The sequence below is a fragment of the Castor canadensis genome, chromosome 7 (genome assembly GCF_047511655.1).
Source record: "Castor canadensis chromosome 7, mCasCan1.hap1v2, whole genome shotgun sequence".
Classification (NCBI taxonomy): domain Eukaryota; kingdom Metazoa; phylum Chordata; class Mammalia; order Rodentia; family Castoridae; genus Castor; species Castor canadensis.
Window position 1 is genome coordinate 130,213,610 of NC_133392.1, and position 14,109 is coordinate 130,227,718.

At 41.5% G+C, this 14,109-nt stretch overlaps 1 pseudogene; it reads right to left on the bottom strand.

The window, feature by feature from the left end:
* Positions 1–1,650: 1,650 nt before the first annotated feature.
* Positions 1,651–2,588, bottom strand: LOC109679548 (olfactory receptor 2G3-like; annotated as a pseudogene).
* Positions 2,589–14,109: the final 11,521 nt, after the last annotated feature.

Consider the following 14,109-nt stretch of genomic DNA (forward strand, 5'->3'; position numbering starts at 1 on the left):
GGGAAATCTAACTAAGATATATTGTAAGCATGTATGTAAATATCACAATGTACCCCCCCCTCAACAACTATTGTATGCAAATAAAATAATCTGGTAATTTCAAAGCCCATTGATAATTTAATTTGCATTTCTTTGATGTCTACTGTGGTGGAATTTTCCTATGTTTATTTATAATTTGGATTTTGTTTTCAAAGTATATATCTGCTGCCAGTTTTCTGAGGTGTTTGTATTTTTCTTCTTAATTTGTAAAAGTTATTTCTATATTAAGAATACTAGCCATATAACTGTAAACTTGCTGCAATTTTAGGCCCTGTTTTGTCACTTGCCTTTAATTTTGCCTTATTATTATTTATGCAATACTCTAGCTCCTGGGTGGGCAGGTAAAGTGTTATCTTTGAGAACCTGCACCTTTGGCATAAGCCATGGTGTTTTATGGAGGGCCCAATCCTTTGTGTTAATTTTTTTGGCAAAGAGTTTCACAGGCAGTTTATACCAACAAGAATCTGGGGAAGAATGACTCGATGGGGGCTGCATGTTAGCTTATGAAACACATGTTTAGGGTCTCCCAGGGATTTCTTTGTTGGGTGCTAGAGTTTCTGTAGCAACAAGTAAGGCAAAAGCCAGTAAATATAAGTGACGCCCAGTAATGGGACCTTACAGAATGGTGAAATCTGGGGAAAAGATTTTATATTTGTAAAGACTCTATGAGGAATAAGAGTTTGAGGAGGATATTCCCGTCATCTGAGAGAAGGCCTAAAACTCCCCATTGAGTCTTTACCTTTCTCCAGACCCCCTAAATTTTGCATCATTTTGGAATAATGCTATGCCCACTTTCTCCCATCGTAACTTCCCTCATTTTCTCATATAGACAGAAGCTCTTTTCCTTAATACCACCAAGATAGGCTATAATTTTTCAAAATGAACATTACTAAAACAAGGGGAGATGAAAAATCAAGAGGTTTAATTGTCTTTTAAAGCACAGAAAGAAATGCTTACAAACAGCATTTCCTCCAAAATAATTTTAACCTCAGTGTTCTAACTGGCACAGATTGTAGGTGGATAGAAGCAGGCACATTTCTTTATTCTCAAGTCTTTTTCTCACTGTAAGATGCTCTACTTTTAGGTTTTTGAGTTTCTCCTTCTTCCACTTTCCCCTCTTTTTCTTTACTCTCTAGTCACATAGCACAAGAGGATCATGGTTGATTATTGGATGACAGTTCATTCCTCAGTAATAAATGTACAACAATTAAAACTAATATTTGTTGAAAGGTTAATATATACCAAGCTCTATACTAAGCACTTTTCATATCGTACATAATCTAATTGTTACAACTTCCCTGTGAGGGAAAATTACAAAACTCAGAGTAGTTGAATGATTTCAAAAAGTCACATACCTACGAATTGGTAAAACCAAGTCTCTCATCTTGGTCTTTATGACAGTGAAGTCTGGACTCTTAACCACTGTGCCCTACCTTCACAATCTGCCTCAAATAACATCACCATATACAGTGTAGTTGTCTGAGTACCCTATTCCCCTCTTGCTTGGGCAGGGGTAATGAGTTATCTTTACATAGAGTCCAGCTCTTCCTCCAGGAGTTGGCAGTTGTTTGTCCTGCTTTGTTCAGCTCCCCAGACTTTAGTTTCACAGCTTCACTCTGAAGCCCTGCTCCATCCCATCAATTTGAGGAAAGCTTTTTTCACATCCTTGTTCCTTAGACTATAGATGACTGGGTTGAGGAAGGCGGTGGCAATGTTATAGAAAAGGGCCATTTTCTTGCCACTGTTTGATAAGGAGCCAGAGCCTGGTCTCATGTACATGATGATGCACGGAATGGCAAACATGGTGACCACAGTGATGTGCGAGGCACAGGTGGAAAAGGCCTTGACCTGCCCCTGGACTGAGCGTATCTTCATGATGGTGGCAAAGATGTTGGCATAGACAATGGCAACCAGAGTAAGGGGAACCACAATGACATTGAAGCCTGTGATGAAGTCCACCAAGTCATTAAGAGATGTGTCTGCACAGGCTAACTTCAGAACAGCAGGAACCTCACAAAAGTAGTGGTCGATTTCATTAGGACCACAGTAGGGCAGGTGCATAGCAAAGAAGGTATAGCACAAACCACCCACCACACCATAGGCTACACAGATACCCACCATGAGGAGACTCATTCCACGACTCATGATGACCTTATACCTGAGAGGGCGGCATATGGACGCATACCTGGCCACAGACATGATGGAGAAAAGCCAGGACTCAGTAACCCCAAAGAGGAGGAAGATGTACATCTGGGCCACACATCTAGCAAAAGAGATGGCCCTCTTCTTGCTGAGAATGTGCACTAGCATCTGGGGCACAGTAGTGTGGTATAGCACACGTCCAGCATGGAGAGGACACTGATGAAAAAGTACATGGGTGTGTGTAGGTGCGAGTCCTGGTGGATGAGCGTGATAAGGAGGCTGTTGCTCACAAGAATCAGCAGGTAAAAGACTAAAAAGAAGGTGAAGAGCACAGGATTGGTCCTGGGGTTAGGGGTGAAGCCCAAGAGAATGAATTCCATCACAGTGGACTGGTTGACTTCCTGCATTGTGATTTGCCTGCTTCAAGAGTTTTTAGAATATGTAGTTAAGTAATTTGCACACTCGTTGTTAATTTACATTTTCTGCTTGTATCACGAAGCTTTGGATTAGCAGATGGAGGTACGAACAAATAATTCCCAATTGTTTGAGTAATGCTGGATTTGGCTTAGGATTTAGTTGAAGGGTCATACCAACGCAAATGGTGAGGGCCAGACTAAGATGGCACCTTAGTCTATGTTCCATTCTTGCCTTTAAGTGTCTGGTTCTCCTCTTCCTGACACAGCCTTATTATCTCTCTACTATTCACCCCATTTTCTGTTTTCTTTTGGGACATCAGAAATTTCTAAGACTTGTATGGATGAAGATTAGGATCAGGGTTGGACAAGTATAGTCATGATTTAGCTTACAGTTTTTATCATTGTTAGGATTAGGGCTAAGGACAACATTGGGCATCAAAGTCAATGCTATGTATAATAATGTATAATAAAGGTTAGTGTTAATATTTAAGATTTAGTTTTCCTGGTGTCTAAGCTTTAATAGTGTTCATTATGTTAGCCATTCAACATTTTTACCAATATGTTCACTATCACTTTGTCTCCTCAACTGTGAGAGTTGTTTTTTTAAAATGCTGAGCAGGAAATTTTATAGTCAAGAAAAGATTTTGAATAAACTGAATATAGACCTATAAATAATTTTTTAGAATAACCAAAATAAACATAATCATCCCAGTGCATACATATAAAGAAAATATAATACTAAGTTAATAATGTATGAATTCCACAATTACTTTTCTTTGCCATATTTTTTAAATTAGAAACACTTCAGAGACTTTCCTTCACACTGTCAATATGGCGCCAATAAGTTGGTTTTGCTTGGTTGGAGACAATGAACATAAGGAGATTTAAAACGTTTCCCTGTGTTTGGATCTACCTTTCAATATTCATTGTCTTTCTTGCTCTATGAATCAGAAAAATTGTCTTTTGCTCTTAACATATTCAAAATTCTGGGGATGATGGTAAACTATGCAGAAACAAATCCATAAACTCTAGAGTTTTGTGAAAGGGTAATTTGTTGGGAAACCTTTATGATGTATGACTGGGTAGATGTTTTAGCCTACTTCTTTACCCATTTTCGATTGGGTAAAAAATATTGGTGCCCTGGCCTCCTAGATTCCTTTCAACTTTCTATTTTGTGATAGTCACAGAGACATTTAATATTGCATCTCCAAAAACTACCTTGACTTTTTAAAGACTATCTGGCACAGTCATCGTCATATTTAATTATAAAATTATGCAGCAGAAGTCATTTAATGGGGGCATGTGGGCTAAGTATGACCTACAGACATATTTTGTTTGGACTGTCTGGCTTTTAATTAATTAACTGCTAGTATTTTAAACAACTCAGCTTACATATTAAAGAAAGCTAGATCATCAGGAGCACAAATTAGAGTTAGTTGTGTTGGGCCCATGTTTCTATTACAGGTGACAGTCGGGGGTTGAGTACATGACTGTCCTTTTGGATGGAGTGTGAACTCTCTCACTTCTGGTTTTAAATGTCCCTTATTACTCATTAGTTTTTTACCACTAGTTTTATGAATTTTCATTGTCTGTTTGATCCCTGTGGCATTTAATTTTATTGTCCCTGTTCTAGTGATACATGCAAAGTATGTCTGGTATAATAACTGTTAAAATAATATTATTCAGAAAACTTTATCAAAAGAAAAGGTAGCTATGAGAGAGGGAGATCAGAGATGGAGAGAGACGGCAGACCTGGGGAAGCCCCTGAGGAGAACGGAATGGAGGTCTCTGGCTCTCCTAAGCCATCCTCCACCAAGTTGCCCTTGGGAATCAGTTTAGGTAGCTTAATGAAAAGGCATTTATGGTTCAGATAAACATGTTTTGGATAGGAGATTTTGGAGGAGGAAACAGACCAAGAATGAAAGCCTAGGTGAACTCCATGCATGTAGAGAAGGTAGGTTGAGAGAGAGACTGGTAACCCAGGGTGAGACACGGCAGTTTATGGGGGGAAATTGTGATCATTACGAGAAGAGGGAGATGAACTTTAGATTCTGGTTTCCTGAGGCTACTGGGAATGAAACGCTAAGGAGAAAAGGCTCTGTAGAAACAGTTTGGAATGTTGTAGCATTTGAGCAGTATGGTGAGGCAGAGAGAGCCCTGGGTTTCGAGTTGGGATGACTGAAGCCCCAGGAACAGAGTGGGCATTCTTGCTGTGCAGTGCCTGCAAATTTACTTCACATTTTGAATTTTCTGAACCCATTGTACAGTGGGACTGCCACAAAATATTTGGGGGGTGAATACAGTAGATGCTAAATAAATGCCAGAAGCACATGAGGAACTGCTGGTTTCTGCTGAGCCAGCACAGGTGAGGACATCAAATATAAAGATGACTCTCTGTCTTCTAAACCACCTTGAGAGCCTAGAGAGTATGCTAACTGAAGAGGGGAGAACACAGACTGGCCCTAGGATGGATGGAGCCAAGGAAGAGAAAGACCCAGGCATTCTCTGAGCCCTGGCCACTCCCTCTATCTCTGGCCCTAAGGATGTATATACAGGCTCTGTCATATGAGGCCTCAACCCCAGCTTTAGGTCTTATATCAGATGAGCCCAAGACAGAATGAAACTGCTCACTACTCCCAGCTTTCTGCCCCTCTACCCTAACTTCCCTACAGCGAGAGCAGGAAGAGATTTTATCCTTATTAAAAGTAAAAAAGACCAAGACCTTTACATATGGGCCCAACCAACTGTCCTGGTCACTGAACCTAGTAAGTCCTTGTAAAAGCAGGGCTCTTGTTCTCACTGAATCTCTCATCTGCTGTGTGACTTTGAACAATTTCCTTGACCTTCATGATCTCATCTGTAAAGTGAGGGTGGTGGATAATCTGCAATGGTGCTTCTAGAGTAGACATTTGATACTTTCTATTTATGCCTAGGTTTGGAGTCGGGAGGTAGGGGTATAGATATAGAATAAAGGACACCAAGGCAAACAATCCCACCTCTCCCCAGTTGCCTCAGATGACCTGTGGTTAAACGTCCCTCAAGGAGGACACTCAAGCCTGAAACAGGCAGGGAGGTATACATGGTGAGGGGGATGCTCTCTTCGGGACTGGCTGCTCCCTGAGAACACAGCTGAAAATGCACGTTAAGCTGAGTGGGCATTTAGTTATGAGACTTACAACTTCACAGTTATATATTTTCAGCATTTTTAAAGCTATTGACCTTTTTGTGAAAGGCAAGCTTCTGCAAGAGCTTGGGATCCACTCTACTGATCCTCTCCTGGACACACATGGCCCCCTTTGGCTCCTCTTACCACTTAGAGGCTCCTTGAGTCTCAATTTGATAACCACTAGTAGAATCCTTTCATTTCACCAAAGCCCACAGAGAGGAAGCTGCTGGACTCAAGCTGGGAGTGTCTGAGTAGGGTGAGCAGCAAGCAAACTGTCCCCTTGGTCCAGGACCCAGCAGCAACAAGTGCTGTTCTCGGAGATGAGCTAGGGCTTGGGATTTGGGTACAGACAGAATCTGATGCTGAAAACCACATCAGCTCCTGAGATATGGTGGTCCTGCTCAGTTCTTATCTTCAGATTGTGTATTCAGGCTGACATCAGGGGAAGCAGGGAAGATGCAAGTGATAGGTCCCTGACCTCCAGGACTGCTTGCTCATTGAGGAACTTGCATCCTTGTCCAGAGTGGAGCCTGTGGACTGGTTTATATTCTTACTTTCCTTGGCAGTCTTGCTGAGATTTTTTTTGTTTGTTTTATTTTGTTTGCATTACTGGGATTTGAACTCTGGACCTTGTGCTTGCTAGGCAGGCACTCTAGCACTTTTTCCTGTGTGTTCTAGGGCCAATTGCTTGGCCTCTCTGGGCCTTATGTTCTGTCACAGGTAGGTGTGATGATGACCCATTGTCAATGTGGAGACAGAAATGGATTGTGTGATTACAAGGTCTTGGTAGAGGGTAAGTCTCTAGCCCCCAGGATGGCTGAAGCTTGGGTCAGGGAATACTAGTCTTGGGACCTTGCTAGGATATAATGGAAATGAGAGAAAAAAAATTGCATTTTACTTTGGACCCTTGCATTTGTCTCCTTTTCTCATTTCCTCTCATGCAGCATAGGATAGGAGAAGAAAGACTCAAGACAGCTGGTTTTGATATTTCACCTTTTCCATTTACTGGTTCTAAAGATAGGTGTTTTCTCTCCCTTCCCCTTTTCTTCACCCTTTCCCCTATCACACACACACACACAAACATACACACCCACTCCCCCAGTATTAGCACAGGCCTTGAGGGCTAAGAATGGTTCAGAGAACAGATCAAAGTAGAAAGTAACAAAAAAGCAGAGAAATGATGAGAAAAGATGGTGAGGCCCCAGCAGGAAAAGACAGACACACACGAAGACAACGAGACAGAGAAAAGCACAGGGAACCAGAGCCTGAGGGGCACCTCAGAGAGAGAAAGAGTGGCTGAGAGCAGTGGACAGCAGCAGGGAGAAAAGGAGGGGATCAGAAGGAGGGAGAAGGCCTCAGGTCTAAAGGAGACAGGCACAGAGACATTGAGTCCTAATGGAAGGCTGTCGGAAAGATCAAAGGAGACAAGGAAATAAAGGAGAAAGGCAGGGCAGGGAGAGAAAGAAGAAGCGGCCATGGGGGGGCGGGGAGTGTCAGGATGCTGAGCAAGCAGGGTGAGAGGGGAGTGAGAGACATAGGAAGTTTGAAAACAAGGTGGTCAGATTGTGAAGAGCAAGGTAGACAGAGAGCCAGAGACAGACAGAGAGACACACAGAAAGAGACAGAGACTAACAGAGAGAGAGAGAGAGAGAAATGGAGAGAAAGAGCGAGGGGGGCTTAATCAGGCAGGAGAGAGAGGAGAGGGGAGAGTAAGTGCTGAAGGAGGAACCCAAGAGCAGACAGATGGGAATGACTGTGATGAGGAGAGCTGGACAGAGATGCCAAAGGTGAGGAGGATGGACAGAGAACCATGCCCCAGAGGGAGATCCACGTGGGGAAAAGCCTTGTGAATGAGAGAAGGTGAGGGACGATTGGAGGATGATAGGGGCAGGAACTGTGCTACAGGAAATTGAGACAGAGAGAGATGAAGAGTAAAAAACAGAGAAGTCAAGAGAAAAAGAAAGGCAGAAAGGCCAGGGAGAGAATATCAGAGCAGTAGGAGGGAGAAATGGGACAAAACTTTTGGAGACAGTGACACACAGAGATAACAAACAGAAGTAGAGATGGAGAGAGATGGAAAGCAAGAAAGAGAGAGACAGAGATAACAATAGACCCAGGGAAAGAGATGCAGCACTGAAAGAAGATGGAGGCAGATAAAGGCAGCCAGGCACACACTCACATAGACATGGAAAGGAATAGAGAGGCAGAAACACAGCCAGTCAACAGGAACTGCAGACAGGACTGGGCTCCTACCTTGAGCAAAGCTGGAGATGAGGCAGCTGGCAGCTCCCCAGGAGCATTTGGGAAATACTGTCCTGAGCTTATAGTCCTGCAGGGAAAGGGGGGACCACTCCTGAGTGGCACTTGTTCCCAGGGCTCCAGTCAAGACCAATCCTACAGCCACTGCTGGCTCAGGGAGGTGGCACTGGGCTCCTATGGGTCTCACTCCCCAGGGACACTCAGGCCCTGCCCTCTCCAGAAGCCCAAGTAGGGTTGAGGAGACAGGGCTTAGCTGGACCAGGGGTGCAAATGCTGAGGGCAGATGTGCTGAGCTAGTAAGGGCCCCAGGGAAGGTCTTTTTTCAGTGGCTTCTCTTCCCCAGGAAAAAAAGTAAAGCACTCTGGGAGGTGATGGAAACCATAAAATTGTCCTCTCTACCTCCCAGGTGGTATCCTCAGAGCTGTTTCATCCATTGGGCACTGTAGACAGAATGTCTAGAACCTTTCATAGTCTACAGACCTGTAAGAGCCTGAGTTCAATATTGACAAAAAAAGAAAAAAACAGACCTGTTGGAGCCTTGAAAGAAAAGATTATAGGCTCAAAAATAGGGATCTTGCAAGATAAAAATTAGTGTTTAAATGAGTACTAAATATGACCTTTTATCAATAGTCAACTATAATTCATTAAACTTACACCTAGTTCTGTAGAAAGTGATATATAAGTTGTATTTAGCGTGGTTCACTTTCATTTGTGTCTTTAAAGTGTGGGGCTCATGCAAGTCTTAAGTCACTCAGTGGCCTCTCAGGTCTTTGTGTTCTGGTGTTTCAGGCCACTTAGTGAGGAACATTTCTCTTCCACATGGAGAGAATCGGAGGAGACAAGGGGCCAGGAATGTGTCACAGAAGATTCAAGAGAGATAACAGAGAGAACTAACATCTTGCAATTCTGAGTCAGAGTCCCCACTTTTTGATGTCTTTGGCCAAGGAGAAGGGAAAAGGCCAGTTCTGACTGAAAAGCAAAAAACCTTCAGGCTCCGTCCTTTCTGAACATGCAAAAAACACTGACTCATGGAGGTCCAGGAACGCCCCTCCCCAGGAAGACCGATGTTACATTGGAACATGACTCAATATGTCACTCCAGGAGCCAGACTGGGGCTTGAGCAGAAAATCTGGGGTTACATACAGGCACTGGGAGCTGCTGAATTCAGCTGAATCCAGCAGCCTCTACACTGGAAAGGGGAGAAGGGGGGCTTCTTGGGTTGGGTAGCCTGTGTCCTCAGTGATAGAGTGGTAGGCTGGTAGCTGTGAGCCTTGCTCATGGGCCTGCTCTCCCTCTCCTCCTTATGTAGTCAACTGGGGCTAGATACTCTCAGTGACAAGCTCTTTTTGTTCCCTGCTCTCTTGACCCTGATCTCAACATGTAGCCCAGTGCAGCACTGACTGAGCCATGATGCCTCTTCCTCCAGGGGAAGGGACCTCAGGATTTGGTACTGTCTGTGTCTGACTTAAGATGCCTCTGAGACCTTCAGGACTGGAGACTTTGCCTGCCCTGCCCCAGGGAAGCTTCCATTGCAGGAGTGTTCTCACTCTTGGAAAGGACGCCTCTTTTCCATCATTTCCTTGGTCCAGCTGGAGACCTCTCTCCCTTGGCTGCTCAACCAGTACCAAGTACTCAGGTCCATGACTTATGTCCCATCTCAAGTGGCATGTCCTGGATTCAGCAACCCAGCTCTGTAGACCATCTGTGTCCACATGGAAGCTATAGTTATCTTTCTAACTCCCAGCCCTGATTTTGTTCCTTCCCACTCAGGGAATTCCTGACAGCAGAATTCAAGCTCAGCTCTTCTGTCTAGCAGTCTGAGCTCTTCTTGAACCAATCCTGTCCACCTCTAAATGTTCTTTCCCCTGCATAGTTCTTTACTCACTCACACCTTGCACTCTGGGCATCCAGAACCACTTATGAATGCCCACCTCCTGCTGTCCCCTCAGCATCAAGTGCCTGCTGCAGCACACTGCCTGCAAGACACTTATGTGTCTATTCATAATAGGCCAGTATGGAATCAGCCTAAGTGCCCATTAATAGATGAACAGATAAAGAAAATGTGATATGTATATATGATGGAGCTTTACTCAGCCTTAAGAAGAGTTAAATTACCCTATTTGTTTGCTGGAAATCGTGTTAAGTGAAATAAGCCAATCCCATAAAGACAAGGATCATGTGTTTTCTTTCATCGGTAGAAATTAGGAAGAAAAAAACCAAGGTCATGAAAATAAAGGGACCACTAGGGAGGCAGAAGGGAAGGCAAAGGGGAGATGAGAAGGGGGGATAAAAATAATAGGAGGTAAAAATGATTGTGTACATATATGGAAGTGTCATAATGAAACCCCTTACAAACAATTTAATGCACACTAAGAAAAATCCATCTGTGCAAGCTTCCAAACCCAGCTTCAGTGCGCCCTCATCTATGAAATCTTCTCTTGCTAATGACTGGCTTTCTTCTGTGGTCACCTGCCCCTGTTCCCTGCACAGTGCCTCCCTGACACTCCCTGCCTACTGGCCAGCTCTTCCTTCCTGAGAGCTCTCCAGGATTGCTGGTCATGTTCCTACCTGTGCTATGGGTTCACTGACCAGTTAACAAATACTCATAGCTGCCTAATGTATGGCTGGCATTACTGGCCACTGGAGATCAAAGATGAACAAAGCTTGGCCCCTGACTCTACCCATGATGAACTTGAGGACTGGCTGAGAGGATGAAGGTGAATGCACATGTCCAAAGGACCAAGGGAAAGGCATACCCAAGATTCTGTAGTGACACAGAGAATGGTCCCATTGACTCTTTTTCTTGGAAGGCTGAGGAAAGAGTTTACAAAAGAGTCAGCATTTGGGCTGAGTCTTGAAAGATGAACAGAAATTTGATAGAGAAGGTAGAGAAAGGCAATTTGGGTACAGGGTACAAAGTGTGTAAAAATCCAGAGGAAGGAAAGAAAATGACTATGAATTCCCTCCCCCCAGGCCACCTGGAGTAGTGATAGTGTCCTTGACATTTGTGTTGCTAGTGTTCAGCACAAGGATCAACATTAAAAAAGCATCAATAAGGATGGAGTGATTAAATGAACAACTGGTGTAGTTGAAGAACAGAAAGAAATCTGTTGTGAACAGAGCATGAGAGAAGTCAGCCATGAGGCCTGGCATTCTGGGGAGGATAGGATTCAAAGAGAACAGGTTTGTAATTTTAGGTTTGGCTAGGTCAGGGACTCCCATCTCTATCTCCAGTTCTGTGAATGCTCCCTGAGCTGTGCAGGCCTTCCTTGGGGCACTGACTGCTGGCTTGGGTCCATAGCCTATTCCTGACTTTGTAACTTGTTCCCCAAGGACTGCACCCTTCCAAATCCCACAAAGATGGCAAGAACTGTTTCCTAGCCAAAGACATATTTAAAGGGTTTGACGAAGAATTTTTTTCCAATCAGCAAATTTAGTTATATGGAAAAGAGCTGCCTCAATTCCTTTCTAAATGAGAGGAGAGTTGAAAAACTAGGAAATGCTTTTGAAAAGTATAAAAATTAAACTCATTCTACTTTCAAAAATGAAACCTGTTCAGTTGAGAATATAAATTTCTGTAAGTCAAATTCTCCTTTTAAACCAGTCCTGAAATCTGGTTCCTTCATAAATGTATAAGCCTAGTGAAATCTCTGACGTGCTCATTTCAAAACCACGGAGGAAAAGATGCATAAGTTCACCTGCATTGTGCTAAGAAGTCTTGGGCTGGGGTGGTAGAGAGCCAGCCTAGCAAGTGCAAGACTCTGAGTTCAAACCCCAGTACTGTTAAAAAAAAAAGAAGAAAAGAATTCTGTTCATCACAAGTTGTTTCTAGTTTATTCTATTTTCTTCATGAAAAGAACAATCTTCAACAGTTAAAAAAAAAAAAGAACCTGGAGAAATGTCCAAAAACCTGTTGTTGAATGAACATCATAAGTTCAAAAGAATACATAGTGAATAACTGAACTCAAAATTCATCAATGAAAGCATCAATTGTTCAAGAATTTTATGTATATTTCTTCAAAATATTTATAGAAAAGCAATTAAAATTTTAAACCCTAAAACATAGACACTAGAATGTTAGGAGTAGTTATTTCCAGGTCTAAGGTAATAAATGATATTCTTGTCTTTGCCTCTGTTTCATAAAATTTAAGAATAAACATGTACTACTTTTGTAATAAAGAAAGCAAATAATAAACTCGTATAAGATTTTTTCAATGCATGTAGTAGACAAAATGAGTATGTCCAAAATGAGTAACAAACCACAAAGGCAAACAACTCTTCCTATTTGTTATTTGCTATGATAAGTGCCTTGTATGTATTATCTTATTTAATCTTCTGACAACCCTCTAAACTGAGGTAACTGAAACTCAGAGAGGTCAGATAGTTTGTTCACCATCACTAAGTTAATAAGGATAGAACTGGAATTGAACCCTGGAGTCTGATTCTAGAGCTTACTACACTATACAATACTATCAACAATCTTACAAAAGATGTTAAACTCACTAGTAACTCACTAGCAACAATCTTACAAAAGATGTTAAACTCACTAGCAACTCACTAGCAAGGGAATAGCGAATGAAAGAAAGAGCAATGTTAGCTCTTTTCATCCATAAGATAAATAGAAACATTATATCATTTGATATAGATAATATCAGATGTAGGTAAGGTGAGAGGTGTAGATTGATAGAACTACTTGAAAGAGTAATTTAGAAGTACTTAGTAAATTTGAAATGTCTTTGATTCTACAATCTGCAGTTTGCTTTTTATATGTAAAGCCTAGAAAAATATTTATTATGTGCAGAAATTCTCAAAGGCATCTTTTGCAGAACTTTTTAAATAGTAAAAAAATGGAAATAAATATTCAATGAAAGTGAATTAGATAAATAAAATGTGGTATCAAATGCTTGCTAAAGGGAATAGGGTAGATCTATTATCAAATGAGAAAATGTCAGAAACATGATGTTGTAAGCTTTTAGAGTCATACTGATATCAGGATACCATTAAAAAGTTTAAACACATATAAGAACAATTCTATGTATTACTCATGGGTACAATTATATGCAAGCAAACACTTAAAAATGGTCTGGACAGACTTCAGTTTAATGATGGAAATTGATTCAGATGAGTCAGAAATATTCAAAACAGTTTAACTGTTACTGTTATGATCTAATTTTTCAAACACAAAGAAAGAAAGACTTGGACAAAACATGACAAGGTACTAACAAGCATTTATTTTGGGTGGGAGAAAATGGAGTCTTACATTAATTTCTGTTACTGTCTTCACATATCTCTTTTATTTTAATTTAATTATTTATTCTTGTTATAAATCATAAGTAACAAAGGGTTCCAGAAGATGAAGATCACATATCTCTTTATTTCTGTCTCCATCTATTTGATAGATATGTAGATACAGGTATGCATAATCTATACATCTTTCTTTTATAAAATATATATTTGTTTGCTCAAAACAAAAATGAGACTCAAAAAGTAATTTTTAAACTACCAGGTAAAAGTCGTTTTTACAAACTGAGCCCAGACTATACCAATTATTGGCCATATTTTTTCACAGATGTGTCTAAAATGATTCTAGCTTGGATTTTATAGCATCCATGCAAAAAATAATATTAAATATTACCTATTAGTGCTTGCCAAACAATAACACAAGACTGCTTCCCTGCATAATCTGCCTTTTCTTCATTCAATTTTCACCCCAAATTCCTTCATACTGTAGAAAAGCATGTGTGTATATTAAACATTTGGCTGTGCTCTTGTTGCACTGATGTAAGGAGTGATGCCCAGAAAAACCAATAAAGCAATGGCCATGAACTGCAAGGACATCGTCTTTAAAGAAATCCTTTGCCTTTAATTCTTAACTGAGTTTTTGGGTCGGGGCAACTACAAATTTTTCAACCATTGTGTGGGATCTTCAGTTTAGATGTGGTCACATTCTCTCTGGCTGCTCACAACTCCAGGAAAGCTAGTTAATCAGAAGTAATGTCTCTTTCAGAAATGGTGTATCTTTATGATGCCAAATCAGCCTCATCCAGTCTGCAGTAACCAGGGGCAACTCTGGAACATTCTGGGTTA